The sequence below is a fragment of the Cryptomeria japonica genome, chromosome 10 (assembly GCF_030272615.1).
Source record: "Cryptomeria japonica chromosome 10, Sugi_1.0, whole genome shotgun sequence".
NCBI lineage: Eukaryota > Viridiplantae > Streptophyta > Pinopsida > Cupressales > Cupressaceae > Cryptomeria > Cryptomeria japonica.
The window spans coordinates 245,480,650-245,490,764 of record NC_081414.1 but is presented as its reverse complement, the minus strand read 5'-3'; the positions used below and the strand labels follow the sequence as shown (position 1 = coordinate 245,490,764).

General features: G+C 32.5%; 1 pseudogene; it reads left to right on the top strand.

The window, feature by feature from the left end:
* Positions 1-4,522: 4,522 nt before the first annotated feature.
* Positions 4,523-5,600, top strand: LOC131066570 (deoxymugineic acid synthase 1-D-like; annotated as a pseudogene).
* Positions 5,601-10,115: the final 4,515 nt, after the last annotated feature.

Sequence of the window (10,115 nt, the reverse complement as noted above, 5' to 3'; positions counted from 1 at the left end):
GGTTTGCACTTGCAGAAAGGCCAACAACCTAGAGCACACTACTAATCACAAAAACAAGTCTCATTGACTTACAAAAACACAGATCTCCTAATCCTTGATACAGTTTCGGTTAAGAAGAGATGTCTGTCCTACAATACAAAAACCTTCACCAAATGATATATCACTTGTTTGCACATAAAATTTCCTCTGATAATGTAGACATAACCATCCATCCCATTGATATCCAAATTGCATGAATAAGTCACCTATAAATACAGATCATCAACCTTGTTGACAAGGTCAGCTAAACCTTAAACCCATAATAACAACAATTACATTACATGGTATCACCGGACCAATAGTATGATTTACATTACATAGCATGGACCTAAATCAAGTAACCAAACAATTCCATATATTGGAAATTCCACTAAGACCAAAATCCAAAACACTTCACCAACCGGTAGAAACCCTTAGTAAAGTAACACATAAAGTCTAATTGGATCCAACTAGGACCACCATAACAGCACGCCAGCAAATGCAAAGTCACCAAACATGCAGAATATGATCAAGGAGCACCTTCAACATGATAGAAACTGATTCCATAAGCTAGACCAAGATCATTTGACCAAAACACCAAATATCAATTGCCGGTAAAGCTAATCGGGAAAGCTAGAAGCTAGCCGATACCGGTAAATACCAAAAGCCATAAAAGCCAAAGCACCAAGTTATGAACCAACAAAATATAAAAATCATATAACCATCTAGAGTAAAGATCCAAAACTGATTCTAGAGATCTGATCATACTAGATCAGAATCTAACCAAAACCAAGATGATCACCAAGACTAATCAAGATAGGTCCAACCGGGATTCATTGTTGACATCAATGAAAACACTTAACCAAATCCAGCATATTGCCAAAATCTACAAGATCAAGGTTTCCCCTTGGTCAAATTTGCTTCGGTGCATGTCTTAAAATTTAACAATCTGAAATAAATTTTATGTCTATTGGATTTATTCTCTTCAACTTTTATGGGTCTCATATAACAAAATGAAACTAATTCCAACTTTAACCTTTCTAAATAGAATTGCAAAACCTTTGATATGGTCATAGGTGTAAGTACAACTGATATGGTTCAGAAAATTGGTATGAACTCCTTGAGGCCTTGGTGGAAAGATTGGAAGTGGGATCCAAACACCACCTTCCATAATTATAAGCCTTATTATGGATATTGTTGGCTCTCTCCCCAACTTTTCATGAATTTATTATTAAATTAAAGATGGCACTCGCAATTGTCAACTATAGTTTGTCAACAAATTTTTTTCACCATCTACTCAATTGTTCTCGAACCAAAATTGGCCCACTTTACCAAGTGTAGTATTTCCCAAGGCCTTCCTATGGGAACTAAGTTATCCCATTTGAGCATATGAAATCCCGACTACCCTTTCTATGAGCAATCAAAGTCTTGTAAGCATATCATTTGGTTATATCCTAGAGATGAGAAAATTTGGACTTAGATTGATAATTTTTCAAACCCTTTTATCTAGAGCCCTTCTCTTAGCATATGCTTCTTCTCGTGCATTGGTCTTGTATCCATCACAAATTCAACTAGAATTGGCATGCTTTCAAGGTGGAGATTTTCTTCAACATGTGGAAAGATAAGAATTTTACAATCTTTGCTAATTGCTTATTTGATAGACATGTTTCATTTTTTAAAGCAATTATTTGTTCTATTATTTTGTTATACATTCAACTGTAAGCATTTGGTTCTTAAATGCAATATATTCAACCAAAACTTAATCTCGCATCACCCTACCTTTTTTTGTGGATAGTGTACTTTTAATTAATTTTTAATGGAAATACTTATTCATCAAAAAAAAATCCCTAGTAGAACTTTGAATTAAAAAATATCATTTGTAATTAGTATAATATCATATTTTTAAGTAAAATATAACTTATATGTAACTTAAATGGACAAGATACATATTAGTAATCATAAATGTGTTTTATATCTAACTTTTATATCCACCACCAAAGGACCAATAGTTGAACACAAAATATTATTTGTTGTTAAAAAAGAAACATATTATTATATAAAATACAACTTATATTGAATACAAAGTGGCCAATTGTTGAACACTAAAACCTTTGGACAATCTCTCACATTTCATTAAAAAAATGAGGTATTTATTGTGTTCACCCTTTTATATTTGTGATAAGACATGTTATTAATATGAAACACTCCAATGCATATACATTACTACCTCAATAGTTGTACACATAAGAATAATATTTTTTCACTATGATAACAGTACTTGTATAAGTGAGCATCTTATTATATAAATGACACACTTATAGTGGATAGCTAGGATATTTTATTTTAAACAAAAAATATATTTATTTCACTTGTTAATGAATGTATTTATGTTTTGTTATATAACATTTATAGATTCTCTTATACTCAAGTATTGGTTTGTTCTGACCAACATTTGGAACCAAAAAAAAAAATTACATGTAGATTATTTATTTACAATATATAGTCTAATTATGTGGCAAGACAGGATATTATAAGCACATGTGGTTGTACAACTATTCGACCCTGTAAAACTGCTAGCCCCTCTCGCCTAAATAAACATTTTGTTAATTATGTGGTGGGGACCTTTTCCATCAGTAGATCATGCTACTTGAATAGTAGATAGGGGAGAGGACCCAGTAGTTGAATGCATTCTAATTGGTGTGATGGAAGTTGTTGATTTAATACCCATGCTTGTTAATTTAATGTCCAATTTTTTTGACAACAGTGCGCCAATAGTTTTGACTTTAAAGTTGATATTACTGATGATGACTACCCATAATTGAATGAAACACACCCTAAGTGGTCAAAAGCAACCAATCATGTGATGCCACATCAATTTCACACGTATGGAGCCCCTGTTGCACAACTAATGGTCTCGCCCTTTTTTTTGGATTGTTTTGGACACCTTTGCAAAAAGCATGTTGATGTGGCATCACATAATGATGTGGCCTTGAAACCTTAGTTATAAGAAGGGGACTTGCCAAGTAAGTTGTTGTAAAAAATTGTGAGTGATTTGAAATTTCCACATAAGATTTTGAGAGGCACGAAGTTAGGGTGCACAACTATTGGATCCTCTCCCCTAGTTCAAGACAAACCATTAACACCAATAGCGATTAAAACCACGTCGGTGATTGTAATCAACTCACAGAAAATAATTTAAGAAGAAATCTTAAAATTGTATTGTTTGTAATCAACAAATTAATTTAAATTGAGTTAAAGAAATACAAACTTGATAGATTTGTTTGAATTAATTTTTAGAAATTTAAATGTTTAAAGATTACTGTTGATCAATCCAAATTTACAAGTTTAAATTTCACAATGTGTAGCTCAAACTCAATATATATATTCTATTTATTAAACGATTTCTATTTATTAAACAATATCAGATAATGGACCAATAAATGAAAGTGATAAAATCAGTCAAAACTCTCAAGGTTATTGTGACCGGGCGAGGAATCAAACTTCGATTGCAACTTCAATTTTTCCATCAAGTTCTTATCATTTGCATGTACACAACAAATATCTCTTTTTACTTCGACCACGTGGTTTGCTACAATTAATTCAAGGAAAATAATTGAAGGAGAAATACATGTAGTTGATGTATTTGTTAGGTTTTTTCTATTGTGTAGTGTGGTTGGTTATCTTGTGCTCTTTATCGGTTGTTTGGTTCTATGCCTTGATTCATAGGTTGTTTGGTCTCGTGGTGGTTTCTAGACACAACAAATATCTCTTTGTACTTCTTCTACCATTGCAATCAATCTATAGAAAATAATTGAAGGAGAACATATATATATGTAGATGTTGAATTGAAGTTGGATTGTTTTCAATTCTGTAGTGTGGGTGGTTATCTAATGGTCTATAGGTTGTTCTCTCTCGCTGTGATTCATAGATTGTTTGGTCTCGTGCTCATCTATAGATTGTTTCATCTTATATTTTGTTTAGTCTCATCATAGACTGTTTGGGCTCGTGCTCATCTATTCATAAATTCTGTATATTGAAAATTAGCAATCAGTCTATTTTTAATTTGTAAAGCATGATTGTTTATCATGTGATCCATAAACTGTTTGACCTCTTAAATGTCATATTTTAGCTATCCACTGAAAGACAAAAGTAACTAATTAAGAATGTACCCTGAATGTCATATGTTAGCTATCCACTGAAAGACAAAAGTAACTTATTAAAGCTATACCCTGAATGATTTTCTGTCTAAGTAAATTTTTTTGGTCAGGTGGATAAAAGAAGCACAAAGAGCTTGTACAAATGACATATTAACTAATAAATATAAACAAAACTATATTATGACAGTAGATTAGTTGTTTAGTGCACATAATTCTAAACACGCCATCAACATTTTCAGTAGTATTTAACACCCTGGTGGTGCCTCTTCGCTTTCAAAGTATCGTTTCAAAACGGTGAATTAACTCATTGCAAACAGTATTATGAGGAGATGAAGGCAGCTGTCGGTATGGCTCTTAAGGTAAACTACACTTGTTTTGGTAATAGTAAAAAGGATTTGTGTAATTTGTTTTTAATGTCTTAATATTTTTCTAAAACTGATTAACCTGTATTAGTGTGAATACAGGTTGGATACAGACATTTTGACACCGCCAGCTGTTATGACTCACAAGACACGTTAGGAGCAGCTCTCAAAGAAGCTTTTCAAAGTGGTGATATCAAGCGGGAAGAAGTGTTTGTCACCACTAAACTGTGGGATGACGAACATGACGATCCTCTTGCTGCTATCACCAAAAGTCTTAAGTATTTAAATCTACACATATTTCTTAATAATCTCTGTTTTATCTTAGAATGAACTTTTTCATGTAGATATGTAATTAATGTTTTTGTTGTAGGAATTTGCAACTGGAATACGTAGACTTGTATCTAGTCCACTGGCCTCTACGTTTAAGGAAAGGGCATACCCTTCCACTAAAGGAGGAAGACTTTTTGCCTCTGGATATCAAATCTACATGGCAAGGCATGGAAAAATGTTTTGAACTGGGTCTCACGAAAGCCATTGGTGTGAGCAATTTTTCCTGTAAAAAAATTGAAGATTTGTTGAAACATGCCAAAATTCCACCTGCTGCCAATCAAGTAAATACTGTATAATTTTTCTCGATAAGTTTAGTGATCTACATTTTCTCTAAAAAATAAAGTAGTTGATCAAAAGTGGCGGAATATGATAGATAGAGATGCACCCAATGTGGCAGCAGAAAAAGCTAAGAGAGTACTGCAGTAAGATGAAAATTCAAGTATGTGCATTTTCTCCTTAAGGAAATTGGGATCCAACATGGTGATGGACAGCCCTGTGATTAAGGAAATTGCTCAAAAGCATGGAAAATCTATAGCACAGGTATATAGTTCTCATGTCTTCTTTAATTTTTGAATGTGCCACCTCATATATCTTCTTCTTGTTATAGCTTGCACTTTTTGCCACATTGATAATGAATAAGACCACGTGGTATCTTGTATGTTCCTTGCAGGTTGTGTTGAGGTGGGAAATAGAGCAGGGAGTCTGTGTGATCCCAAAGATAAAGGGAGGATAACAGAAAATTTTCAGGTTTTTGACTGGTGTTTAACTGCAGAAGACCATGAAAAAATGAGCAAGCTTCAGCAGAGGAAGATATCGAGGGGAGAAGATCTTGAAGAACTATGGGATGGAGACATATAATAACCGACCATGGCATGGTTATCTAGGAATGTGTTTATTGCAACTTTACAATATTGCATCCCAGCCTACCTTAATGTGCTTTCTTTATTTCATATTCTGTTTAGTTAAGTAAATAAATTGAGCCTGCGGTTCAATAATCTGCATTAGTTGCCTGATCATCAGTCCCATCACCCAAAAAAAACGAAGTATTATATTAAAAAAACAGACCAATCGTAGTGGTTACCTAAGCATATTTGTATCTCTAATGTGGTTGCCTGATCAAATGAAGAGAATTTTTAGATATGGAAACCCATTTTCAGGATTAAAAGGAAATGTGCAAATTCTATTTTTCTTTGTATGGCATGTTAAAGAAATAATTAGTGTTTGAAAAATCTTGTTTATCGAGAAAATTTAAACATGCGAGTGTATCAAAAAGTTGAAAATGTTCAGGATTCAGAATGAAAGGATGGATTGTTCAAGCATTTGATGAAAATAAAATCAAAGGGAACGTGTTTATTAGAAATTAATAGAAAGCAAATGATTGTAAATTATATTTAGACCAAAAGGAAAATAAAAAACATGAGACATTTAGAAGTCAAATTATAGTTTCATGCACTTCATTTTGTAGTAACATTAGTAATCAATGGGATTTTAAATTAATTGTAAGTATCTAATAAAAACATTTAGTAGAGTTTCATGCTTGATCATTGCAATATGGCATATATTTTCATGAACGACTTGTTGTGTACTATTTTATTTAAATTAATGTATAGTTAAATAAGATATATTTAAAAAAATAAATAAAAATGAACTATGTTAAAGTAAAAAAAATGTTTAGATTAGATAAGTTTGACAAGGTTCTAGTCTCATTTACATAGTAGTCATCAAGGCAAAAAAAGAAAATCTCACAAGCATTGAGATTGGGACAACAAATATCTTAAACAAAAAGAGAAAAAACCAAAGAACCAAGAAAATAGCACAATAGGGGAGACCAACTACGAACCAGTAGAGAACTAGGGATCATTGAGAGATCTTAGGTTCTTAATGGCCTACCATTCATTTTGAAGAAACTCTAATTTATCTTTGTAGGATACATCCTCAGAAGACACGGGATAACTATAAGCCACCACTAAAATATGCGGAGAGGTGTGAGGAGTTTTTGAACCATGCATGATCCTTTTGTGGGTAGATTGTTGAGGGCTACTTTGAGCTTGAAGGCCAACATCCTATAGCCTGCATTTTTTTCTCCTTGTGCAGCTCACGCTGCAAGACTTGAATCTTGGTGGTCATGTTCTTAACTGGTTCTTTATAGTAGTCAATAATATCCTAGATATTCATTAAAAAAATACCCTAGTTTTCTTTCAGTTTACCCACCTCCTCCTTTAGAAGCCACCTTTGATCCCCCAAACTAGCCTCCTTCTTGATGTCATGCACCTCCTTATCAAGCTTCTCCCAATTGTGAAAAGTGGTAGACACTCTCTTCATAGCATCCCAAATGCATTTGTGGAGAGACTCCTCTAGCCACTCTTGTGCTTTCCTAAACACTAGGGATTCAAGAGTTTATTTCTTCTATTAAGCAAAGCTGGGCCAATTGCCATTTAGAAATTTCCATGTTGATATTAAAGGCTTCGCAGACTTCTTCGATTTTGGCTTGGATCCAAATGCAAAGAAGACGTCGAGTCTAGTTAGGTTGGATGATAGAGACCACATCCAAGTCTTGGGAAAGATCTTTGGGAGGGGAAATGGAGGCTCATCCAACAAAGGGGAGGGGAAGAAAAAATAAACCAACTAGGAGAACTGAGAAAGTTGGAGCTTAGAAGCTGAGGGAATCAAAGTAAATGGTTGATCCCACAATAGTGGGTTACACTTTTTGGCCAAACGTGACACTAAAATCAGTATTTTGCACCAGATCTTCACTTTCTAACACTTATAGCAGCTAAACCATTAAGAATTTGAAGATGAAGTAAAGTATTGATTTGTGGAATTTTTTGTATGGATTCTAAATATATATATTTTTAAATTGTAAATAAATTATGCATAATTGTATGTAACTTTTAATAATTTAATTTTTACAATAATCAATATTTTTTCAGAAGTGGCATTTAATGTGTAATGTATAACATTTTTTATAGCAATAATAAAATTATAATTTTTAAAATATAGATTTGTCAAACTAATATCTAGTGTATGGATTTTTTTCATAGTTTTTTGTTGCCTTTTTTTTTTAAGTTAATTTTTGATGTTAGCATAATTGTAATTTGGACAAAGGTGTATTCTGTAATGCATAACTTTTTTTGTACCATTTGAATTAACCTTTTTGTGTGTTGAAATGAGGATATCAATACCTAGGGAAAATATATTTTTTACAATTTTTTCTCTATTTTTTAATTTATCCACATGTGAAATACGATCCTTAATGTTTAATAAAATAACCTGCATTCATAAGAAATTAAAAATAAAAAATTTAATGCAATTAAATATATTCAAAATTATACTTTTTTTAAAGCTTATAATAAGGACTACATACTTACAAAACAAAATTTAAAAATGAATTCATTTGACCCCCCCAAAAGCTAATGTAAAAGTGGTTTTTTATTAGCATTTTGATAAGTGTGAAGGAGACTTCATTATAGATATGATTTAAGAGTAGAGAGGTTCTATCTGTAGTCACATAAATCTGTCCAGTTTAATTAAATGAATATTTCCTATTTATTTGATTAAAAATCCACTAGCCATCAGTTAATTAAATTAATATTTAATTAATTCATCTTCAAACATTCTCTTATTAATTAAATAAATTATTTAATTTATTTTAATTAATTTATTATACCAAATTCACAAATCAATTAAATGAATAAATCCTATTTATTCAATTTAATCCCCTTTCCTCTTTTAAATAAATTAAATAAAACATTTATTTAAATCATTATCCTCCCCCCCCCCACTTACATTTTCCTACAAATGCAACTTGCACCTCTTTATTGAAATAAATGAATTTTTATTTTAAATAAAATCCTATTTTCCCTCACCCACCAAATCCACTTGCAATCCTAACCCCCTTCTAGATTCTTCTAAACCCTTCCTAATTAGCCTAATCCATCCTATAATTATTGTCACATTCCTAAGCAACTTGGAGTCACTTCTCAAAGACTTCAAAGTCTTTGAAAAACATTAAATGCTTTGTGTGTTCAACAAACTAACCTCTAAAGTCTTCCAAAACCACTAATGGCTCTTACATGACCATTAATGGCTCTTACATAACCATTTATGGTTATTTCAAATTGCACTCATGGGTCTCCTTAAGCATTTATTACTTTGACCATGGTTATCCCTTTTGCCTTTCCACAAGAGTTTATCCATTGGATAAAAGCTTTATTCTTTGAATAAAGAATTTATTCACTCAACCCAACCTTGACCTTAACCCCCAAGTTGACTTCCAGGTCATGTCAAGCATTTAATGCTTATTCCCTCTCCTCTCAACCTATCTCATATTGACAATTGTCATCTTGGGATTGGGTTGAAAGCCCTCACATAAATTGAATATCATTCAATCCTAGCCCTTGTTGAGATTACTCAATCTCAACCATCCATTGCTCCATTTTCCCTATAAATAGAGCCCATTCCTTCATAATCTAGATCCTGAAAACTTGTATGCATCTAAGTTATAGAGAATTTTAGAGAGCATTTAGCATAAATTACTAATATCGTGTCATTTTGGTTTAAAATAAATCATTTTAGTATCAATAGCATTTAGTATTAGCTTTTTATTCACATTTAGAGCAAATACTTCAATCTCAAACCTCCATAAGCACCCATAGTGCAAAAAGTTGTTGAGAGCTACACTATTTTGGAACTTGGAGAGGAGAGGAACAAAGGAGAAGGAGCTAAGAGCATGTTAGGAGGCATTTGGAGATATCTCATCATATTTACCTTCCTAGTTAAATATTCTCTCATGCTTTTGGTATCTCTTTTGATATGTTTGTATAGGAAAGTATTTTGTTCATGATTTCTAACACTAACAATTTGGCTTTTCTTCTTGTTTGTGTTTTGTTATCATGACTAACCTTCTCTTTTTGCAGAGCATCATTTGGTGAACCCGACATGAATCGAAACACCTAAAAACATTTTTTTTTAAACACAACTAACATGTTTGAATGTTGAGCTTGACACACAGGTCACGCTTTAGCGCTTTTGATCGCGTTGTAGTGTTATTGCAACTTGACATTCTAGTGCTATTGTTTTTACAATAGCGCTATTATCTCAAGTTTGGCGCTATTGACCTTTATTTAGCGCTTTTGTTCTTGTTTTCTCGCATTTGTTCTTGTTTTGGCACTTTTGCATTTGCTGTTAAAGTTTTGCTTTTAGCGCTTTTTTCTTTGTATTAGCACGTTTGTGTTAAAATAGCGCTTAT